This window comes from Dipteris shenzhenensis, unplaced genomic scaffold (assembly GCF_047967505.1).
Source record: "Dipteris shenzhenensis isolate YYH24624 ecotype China unplaced genomic scaffold, Dip_SZ_1.0 scaf0412, whole genome shotgun sequence".
In the NCBI taxonomy this organism is placed as follows: Eukaryota; Viridiplantae; Streptophyta; class Polypodiopsida; order Gleicheniales; family Dipteridaceae; genus Dipteris; species Dipteris shenzhenensis.
In genome coordinates, this window is record NW_028239718.1 from 60,001 (window position 1) to 69,797 (window position 9,797).

A 9,797-nucleotide genomic window follows, 5' to 3' on the forward strand; every position below is an offset into this window, starting at 1 on the left:
AGATTGATTATTATCTTATTCGTGTGAAACAACTCGGTGTCCAGGGTATTGCATTCCAGTAAGTTGAGTCTTACCCGGACTCCCATTTATTTGGAAAATCTTCGAATGTCTTCTCTCTCTCAGAACGAGTTCGGACTACGATTATGGAGATTCAGTGGAGGTTTTGTGAACATTTGGTAATTGGATCAATAAACCCACGGACATTCTTGGTGAGATAAATGAAATACGGGATTTCCCTTCTCCTATTCGTGGGATGATGAAGAGGAAACGGATACTCAATGCCTAATGAGTAAATATGATTCATTGAAGTAACCCGAACTTACTTCAAGACTTTCTATTCAATCATATGGAAAGCTGCATTCGATGAAAGTCGCACGTGCAGTTTGGGGGGAGATCCTCGACTAACCGGCGGATCCACCCTACAATATGGAGTGAAAAAGCCCAAATAAGATTCTAAGATACAGTCGAGATAGAATCGGAATCCGACATATCTGTAAACTCATGTTACACCGGAGCAATGTAGCGAACAAAAAGAAAAATATAGAATCGGATCCGATTTATCGTAATCGATTAGTAAACATGTTGGTTGATCGTATTCTTAAAGATGGCAAGAAATCATTGGCTTATCAGATTCTCTATCAGGCTATGAAGCGGATTAAGGAAAAGACGAATAAGAATCCACTGTCTGTCCCGCGACAAGCAATACGTAGGGTAACTCCCGATATAGTAACAGAATCCAAACGTGTAGGTGGATCGACTTATCGAGTCCCCGTTGAAGTAGTACCTGCAGAAGGAAGAGCTTTGGCTATCCGATGGTTATTGATCGCGTGTCGAAAACGTTCAGGTCGAAGTATGGCTTTAAGATCAAGTGATGAATTAATGGATGCTGCCAGAAATTCTGGTAGTGCTGTACGGAAGAAGGAGGAGACTCACAAGGTGGCAGAAGCTAATAAGGCTTTTGCCCATTTCCGTTAGTTCCGGGTTCGTTTCAATCCACAACCTCTTATTGGTGGATTGAAACCTTCTACTCCGGAGCGCAGGGTATTAGGAATCAAGATACGCCAGAAGCATATGGATAAGCAGAAATTAAATAATGGGAGAAAGAATATCCAAGTCATAGGGGAAATTTTGTCACTGGTATAGTACCTCATGAAAAAGAGAAAGACTAGTGTCGAATCGTAAAGTCCATAACATCATCGACATGATCAACATGATCGACATGACCAAAGTGATCGACGCAATCGACGCAATCAACATGATCGACATGATCGACATGACTAGAATGATCGACACAATCGACACAATCGACATGATCGACATGATTGGCACTGCCCGCATCCCCGCGACTCCCACCATTCTCAACTATCTCCGCCTGGGGCGGACTACTCACCTCGGGGGGGGGGGGGGATGTCAGGCAACGCCAGCAGATATTTATCCTGTATGTCCCTCACCTCGAATCGATGATTGAGTCGTAGTACATCTAAGGCAAAGCTGGCATCTCCCATGATGTACTCGAGGAGCCGAACTAACGTTGACTTTCCCGTGGTTTATGATAATAAAAGGGAAATGCGTCTGAAAAGAGAGTCAAGGTTTGAAGAAGTATCGTGCGAAAACAAAGGGAAGTCTTCCCGTTTCTTCGGATATTCAATCAATATTAGATTAGTTGACACAGGTGGGATTCTGTGATATACTATGGATCAACAGGCTCATCAGCTTGGGTAATCACCAATCGTTTCGAAAACCAAAAATTACCACGACCGCAACTTTAGAAAGACGCGAAAGCGCAAGCCTATGGGGTCGCTTCTGCGACTGGATCACCAGCACTGAAAACCGTCTTTACATCGGATGGTTCGGTGTCTTAATGATTCCCACCTTATTAACCGCAACCTCTGTATTCATCATTGCTTTCATCGCAGCTCCCCCTGTAGATATCGATGGTATTCGTGAGCCTGTCTCCGGTTCTTTGCTATACGGAAACAACATTATCTCCGGTGCTATCATTCCTACTTCTGCAGCTATCGGTTTACACTTCTACCCAATCTGGGAAGCAGCTTCCGTTGATGAATGGCTATACAATGGTGGTCCTTACGAACTGATCGTTCTTCACTTCCTACTTGGTGTAGCTTGCTACATGGGTCGTGAGTGGGAACTTAGTTTCCGTTTAGGCATGCGTCCTTGGATTGCTGTTGCGTACTCAGCTCCCGTTGCAGCTGCTACCGCTGTGTTCCTGATCTACCCAATCGGTCAAGGAAGTTTCTCTGACGGTATGCCCCTAGGAATTTCTGGTACTTTCAACTTCATGATCGTTTTCCAGGCTGAGCACAACATCCTTATGCATCCCTTCCACATGTTGGGTGTAGCTGGCGTATTCGGCGGCTCTCTATTCAGTGCTATGCATGGTTCTTTGGTAACTTCTAGTTTGATCAGAGAAACTACTGAGAATGAGTCTGCTAATGCAGGTTACAAGTTCGGTCAAGAGGAAGAGACCTACAACATCGTAGCTGCTCACGGTTATTTTGGCCGTTTGATCTTCCAATATGCCAGCTTTAACAATTCTCGCTCTCTGCACTTCTTCTTAGCCGCTTGGCCCGTAGTAGGCATCTGGTTTACTGCCTTGGGTATCAGCACCATGGCATTCAACTTGAATGGTTTTAACTTCAACCAATCCGTGGTTGATAGCCAAGGTCGTGTTATTAACACCTGGGCTGATATCATCAACCGTGCTAACCTAGGTATGGAAGTTATGCATGAACGTAACGCTCATAATTTCCCTCTAGACTTAGCTTCTGTTGAAGCTCCTTCTGTAAACGGATAATACCTGTCTGGTCGTGCAGCATCACTAAATACCAAACCTCGCATAAGGTTTGGTATTTAATGGAGATTCGTCCGATGGAATGAATAGAAATAATAGTAATATCTCGCCATAATCTTACAATTATCAGTTTCCAATCTTGGATTCTGGGGAATCTTTGAAACACCCTTCTAGGATTACAGAGAATGGGAATCAAAGATATTCTCATTCTGATTAGCGGAACGCTTGTAGTCCCGTACCCACTGGAATAGATTGAGAATACATTTTTCACCTAACATATTTTTTCTTGTATTAATATATAGACGAATAATACGTACGCGCATCGAATGAATGACCCTAGTAGATCTTGTTCTCTCCCAGTTAAGAAAGCTGAATAGGGAAAGTAGGGGGCGGACGTAGCCAAGTGGATCAAGGCAATGGATTGTGGATCCATCACGCGCGGGTTCAATCCCCGTCGTTCGCCCATCAGGTTGGAGAACTCGTCTTTATCACTCGGAATAAAATAAGTTGATGAGGAGATAGATAAGACATAGATAGGTTTCTTCAACAATTCGAGATTCCCGAGACAGCTTCAGGTAGGTACGAATACACCCACAAATCACCACATCGAAAGTACTCACTCCATTGGGCCTTGAATCTTTCGATATTATCTATATAATGGAATGTGAGAGGTGGGTAGTATCTACCACATATAGATAAAGTGAAGAGAGATCATGAGGTAAGAGAAGTGGGAGAAGAAAAAGTAAGAAGTCCAGATTTATTCTCTGAAGTTCCGAAGTTAGCAGAAACCGATGGATTCCACTACTCATTTGAATCATTGAAAAATCAAGATCTAGGGGAATTTCTAATTGGTCTATTCTCCAGTTATGAACCCTCCATCAAATTATTTGACTTATGAATTCTGAGTTCAATCTTTTTACGGAATCTGCGCGATTCAATGAAGCGGGGTAATAGCGTGACTCCGGGAATCCTGATGTTACTAACAATACCAATTCCTATGCATCGTTCAGGTGAGAGAAATTTGATCGAAGGAGGTTCTATAGATCTAGCGAAACTAATTAATAGAACTGGTGGAGTAGTAAAAAAACCAGCAACAAATTCTGTTGAATCCTTCTATCCTCTTTCTCTATCAATAAGATGCTCACCTGCTGAAAAGGATAGAAAGGGAAAGACACGTAATTCTTACTATTCGGATTCAAACGGAAATATTTCCACAACTTCGACGAGGGAAGAACCGCAAGTTCCCATATATAGTGCGATGGATCCTTCGGTTTCAGATGGATGGAGGGTCCGGCTGATGAGGGATCCACTCCCCATCAAGAATATATCCAGAGATGTGACTGAGAGGATTGAAAAATCACTGGGGGATAAGAATCTAGAAGATTCAAATGAGTTTTTTGAATTCTATATAAATGTGATACTTCGTAAGGATGACTGTTACTAAAATGATTCTGATTCGTTACTTCTCCGGAAAATCCATGACAAGCAAAGGGTTAATTGGCTACAAACAGCAACATTAAGAAGCGATTCCTTCATTCCCGTAATATCGGACTTTTGGGACAAAATGTTACTCGAATCCAGGGATTCAGTAGATCGGCAGGGAGATGAATCACCGTTCTATTCCGAGCGGAAGGGTCTCTCCAATTTGTCTCTATTTCCACCCCATAAGAATACAATGTCATCTCGTGATGGTGTATCCCTATCCTATAGCGATATAAGAGATTGGTTAAATTCCATTGACGAGGGGAGTTGGACACTATTCCGGGATTACGCCGATTTTTATATGTGGCATTCCTGTCACCAAAGTCCTTCTCCATGGAATAAGGATGAGCGCGAATTGAATCTAACGAGATCTCTCTTAGAAAAGAGATTTATCGAACTTGATTATCTATCGGATAATCAATTACTCACTGAGGTACCAAGTATATTACTAGAAATTTCCTGTGGTTTCTCGAAGTATGTCTCCTCACAAATAGAGACATCTAGAGAATTGGAGGCTTTTCATAGCAACTCAAGGGATGAGTCTGATTCCAGAAATCAGAAGGTTGGGAAGGAGATACCTATCGAAGATACTTGTTTATCTAGTTGAAGTGAGGAGAGAAATCCAGAATATGATTCAATGAAAAGATCTGGAAATGGCTTTGTAGGCAGTTACTCTCCGGAGGAAAGAGCAATATCCACTGATGATTCTCCAGAGGCGGTGAGTCACGGCTTTTCAACAGAATCATCTATACATGAACTAGGTATGGGTCCCACCGCCGATGGAACTCCTATTAAGACATATTTGGCAGAAGAATGATATAAGAATTCCGTGTCTTTCGGTATCGGAAGAATATCTCATTTATGGAAAGTAGAGAGAGATTGTCGGCATTTTACACTCGACTCTCCTTTATTGTTGGGAGATCCTTTCTCCCCTTCTGTAGCGGGAATAGCAGAAAATGATTCCAATAAATGTATTGATTCTTCCTAGAATCGTAAGTGGTTCTTCCAATTATTGGGGTTAGATTCCCACGGAAATGAGGGGGAATTTTCTATTCTACACGCCTATTCACAACTAATAAATGAATCAAGAAACCGACTGACTGGATTTCTTTTAAGAGTTAAAAAATCGAATTTGATTTCCAGTAAGGTAAGAATTGGTAGTAGTAGCGAGGAACCTAGGAAAGCCTTTCTATCGAGAGGAGATCTATCATTTGGTGGAATACTTGACGAGGAATCAGAGATGCAAAATGGCGCATACTTCGATCTTGATAAGATTATTTCAAACCGTTTAGAGATCCTTTTCGATGTACCTGTAGAAAGAACTGATGGAAGTGAAAATCCTACTTTTTCAGATGAATCGGGAGAGGGAGGTAACATATCTTCAACATACTCTCTAGTTAGGGTATATGAACGAAATAGGTTAATATCTCTCTACTCAGTATACACGCTCTTTTCGCGTGACTATTTCTGTACATTAGCTAGTGAATATCTATCCAGAATCAACTATCAATTGGGTAGCCGGGAGGGGGGCAGGGATCTACTGGTGTAACAAGAATTGCAATTGAATAGAGATTATTGGAATGGAGGGGTAACATAGAGCGTTTGTTGCATGAATGTATTATTTCCCCAATTGATGAATATCCAGATGTTCGGTCAAATGTGCACAGGTGGCTTGATACAATCAGAGACTTGTCTTTTTCCCCTTCCAAGAGAGTATTCGCAGAAATAAGATCCGACTTAGGTAGATCAATCTATGATCTGTCGATATTAGCACTAAATAATATTGGTATCACTATTCGTAGTACGGCTGGGAGGAACAACAAGTATCCCAAGGAATTTACCAATATATCATCTATTTACCGAATCATTATTCCCAAGTATATTAGTGAAGAAGCTTCGACAGATGGGATTGATTATCTTGTCTATAAATTGAACAATATAGATTATCCACTGCTTGATTTCCTTCTGAGTTCACTCAACCTCGATGAGAAGATATCCTTTCTCAAGAGAATCTTCGGTAGAAAAGATAGTTTCTTCATCGAGTCCGGATTGTTAATGGATGAAGAATCGGTAGGCTCCTCAATCTTCCTAAAACCCGCAGTTAATCCATTTCTTGTTGAATCATCCTGTATCGAATGTATTGGAACAAAACTCCCGAATGGTGCTTATTCCGCTACGGGAAGGCAGGATTGGGATCTGTTTCTGGATAATTTGAATTATGGGAAAGGTTCGAATAGGAATATTGGGAGTATTTCGGGATCCATTTCCGATGAAGTAGATACACCAAACTTTATAGATTACTCGCATTTACCCGTATTGAACTGTGCCGGAAGGGATTTTATCTCAATAATCAGAAGAAGGGATTCGTTGGTTGGAGGATACAGCAGTAGTTACTCTGACATCTTAGAGAATTCGTATACGGGCTCCGGTGATGAAGTCATCCCATCTCTTGAAATAGGATCCTTAGATACAAAAAATATCACTTCATCTATTCAATCCCAAGTGTCTGATTCGTTGTTACCCAATTCCTCGCAACGAACGGAAAGGGAAACTATTGATCATATACTCGCAACAACCGAATCGACTCCATCTGATCTGGATGAATCTGCGATACCACCACTAACTCATTCAGATAGATTTCTTGACTCTATTTCGGATCTAAGAGGACTACTGACGGGGTTGAACTTATCTCCTCGCGAAACGGGAGATTCGTCTCTATCTTCATGTGGTAGCGATGGAAATTACTTGGAAAGAACATTGATAAACTCTAAGCTATCGGCTGATTGGCGATCTCGACCCCGTCTCAAAAATTCGGGAGTGGATCAAGTCGATTCGGAGGGATCCATTGAGAAGAGATCAAACTCGAGGAATGATTCTATTGGGAATCAATTCTATCAAAATGATTCACACATTGGTTATTTTTGGGAATCAGAAGAATCTGAGACGCTTTATTGGTCAAAGAAATTCTCATTATGCAGCAGTGTAGCATCAAGATCTCCAACAGGATTAACTGGAGAGAAGGTTCTGTACGAAAATACGAGGCTTGCAGATACACGTGTCTAAAAAGAACCTATTCTTCCATCTCATCTCATTAATTTCGATGAGTTATCAAAGGATTTAAACAAATATAAGATCTCTTGGATCTTTTGGAGAGACAATATCTGCGAGAAATGGAGCCCATTCGGAGAATATATACCTCGGTTTTTCACCCCTAACTGGTGGAGATACTTTTATGATCTGATTAGAGAGATATATCCAGAAATAGTACTCAAAGTAAGTGATGACTTGAATTACACTTTCCCCGGAATTACGGAAAGAGTTGCTGAGGATATAGGTAATGCTAGAGCTTGTTTATCGTTAAGCCTAAGATCAAGATTCAGAAACGATTCCATCAGTAACGTATTATCTAAAATAGATCTCTCTATTTTCGAAGAAATTACTAACTAAACGCAGGTGTCGCATTCGAGATGGTCAGTCTTTAGATTTTCGAATAAGTATGCCCCATCCTACCTCGTTTTCTCGATATTATTTGTTCTTGCATTTCTCAAGCATTATTTATCTGCTGTTTCGGGTTCCAATTCCCCTCACTTGTGGAAACGTTTCAATATCACCGGATATTTAATAGACCCAATGCGTGGGTTTTATCTGGAAAAGGTAATGTATTCTCCCTCGACAAGGTAAATGTAAACGAAAGATCTACTGATACATTCCCTGAAGAGATTCCTGAATTATACAAATAATATAATCTTCTATTACCTTGTGAAAAATGAACTAGATTCGTGGATACTTCGTAGGAAAAGCTCCGACACCCTTAAGATTAATAAACAATTACTGACTCAATATCTAGTGACAAATAAAACTATTTCCAAGTATGAATCGAAATTAAATTCCAATTACGATTCATTGAGCGGTGGGATTAATCACGAACCCACCCCAGAAGAAGGATCTAATCTTTTGTCATACCTACTTCGGATTCGTCAAAATGATCTATCAAATTACGAGATCTGTGAGTTGGATCCTGCGGAGAAGTGGGCTCTTCTTGCCCTTGAAAGAAATATTCTCCTTTCAGCGACAATGAGACGAAAAGGCATTCCGAATATTCCATGTCGTGACGTACCTATTTTGCTTTCATCAGGATTATTACCATCTGAAGGAGTTCCACTAGTAGGACCCATAGAAACTGGACGATCTTATGTAGTTAGGGATATAGCATCCAATTCCTACTTTCCGTCGGTGAGACTGCCATTGAGGAAGTTGTTATACAACAGATCATATTTCAATAATGTACGTGGGACTTTCATTTCGAAACAGAGCGTAAACCGATTGAATCTTATTTTTGCAATAGCAAAAGAGATGTCTCCCTGTACGATATGGATTCAAGACATTCATGAGTTGAATGTTAATCGCCTGTATCACAGATTAGAAGCCGATCCCAGATTCTTACTCTGCCTAATATTGAGGAGTATCGGTAATGGGCGCAGGAATCCTTGCATTCGCAAGAATCTCGTTATTGCTTCGACTCATGTACCTGCAAAGGTAGATCCAGCTTCAATAGCTCCGAATTGGTCGAACTAATTGATAAATCTCCGAGGGTCTAACAGGCGTCAGCGTCAAAAAGAATTGTCAATTCTCTCGCGTGTCAAAGGCTTTGAAATAGAAGCTGATCCCTCTTTTCTCGAAGGTACTGGGTCTGGAACTACGGGTTATAGCAAACGAGATCTATTTTCTCCTGCTAATGAAGCATTATTAATCACTACTTCTAGAAGAAGAAAGATTGTATCCGATAGTGCAATTAAATTAGCTTTACGTAGACAAAATTCAATTGTTACGTATATAGGTAACGGAATCCGATTCGGTTCTGGATATGAAATACTTCCTTACAATATAGGAAAAGCTATTCTGAAAAATGGTTTGATAGATACTTCCCCTGCAGATCCCTCATTTATTGGTAGTAATACACTGAAGAAGAGGTTTTACCACTTGTATAACTGGTATTTGGAACCTTTAATAACCGAGTCAACAATTAAGGAATTCGCTATACTTCCGCATATCTTAGGGCTATTGGCCGGATTAGCAGCTCGTGATCCTTGGTTCGGAATGGATATGAGAGAGGAAGAGAATCTCGTTGTTATTGATAAAGTTGTAGAGAATGATTCTAACTTAGCCTGTGGTATCTCGGAAAACCTTTTGAGGGATTTCTTATGTTCAGAAATCTGTAGAAGTAGAAGTCAATTCGCTAATAGTCCTCCTCTTCCTTCTTCCATCGAACCCAGGTATTCTCCAGATATAATCTCTGCGAGTCGTTCTTATAAATCTACAAAGAAGGGGGTGTCTAAGATTCCAACTGATTCTGAAATGGAACAGTCGAGTGAAGTAGACTCGATTCCGAAGGAAGTGTCGCGTGGGATTACTTGGTCCCCCAAATTTTGGCGTTTTGGTTTCATGCGAAGTGGCAGTTATGAATCGATAAGAGTATTATCCGAATCGAATAATTTGTATAATT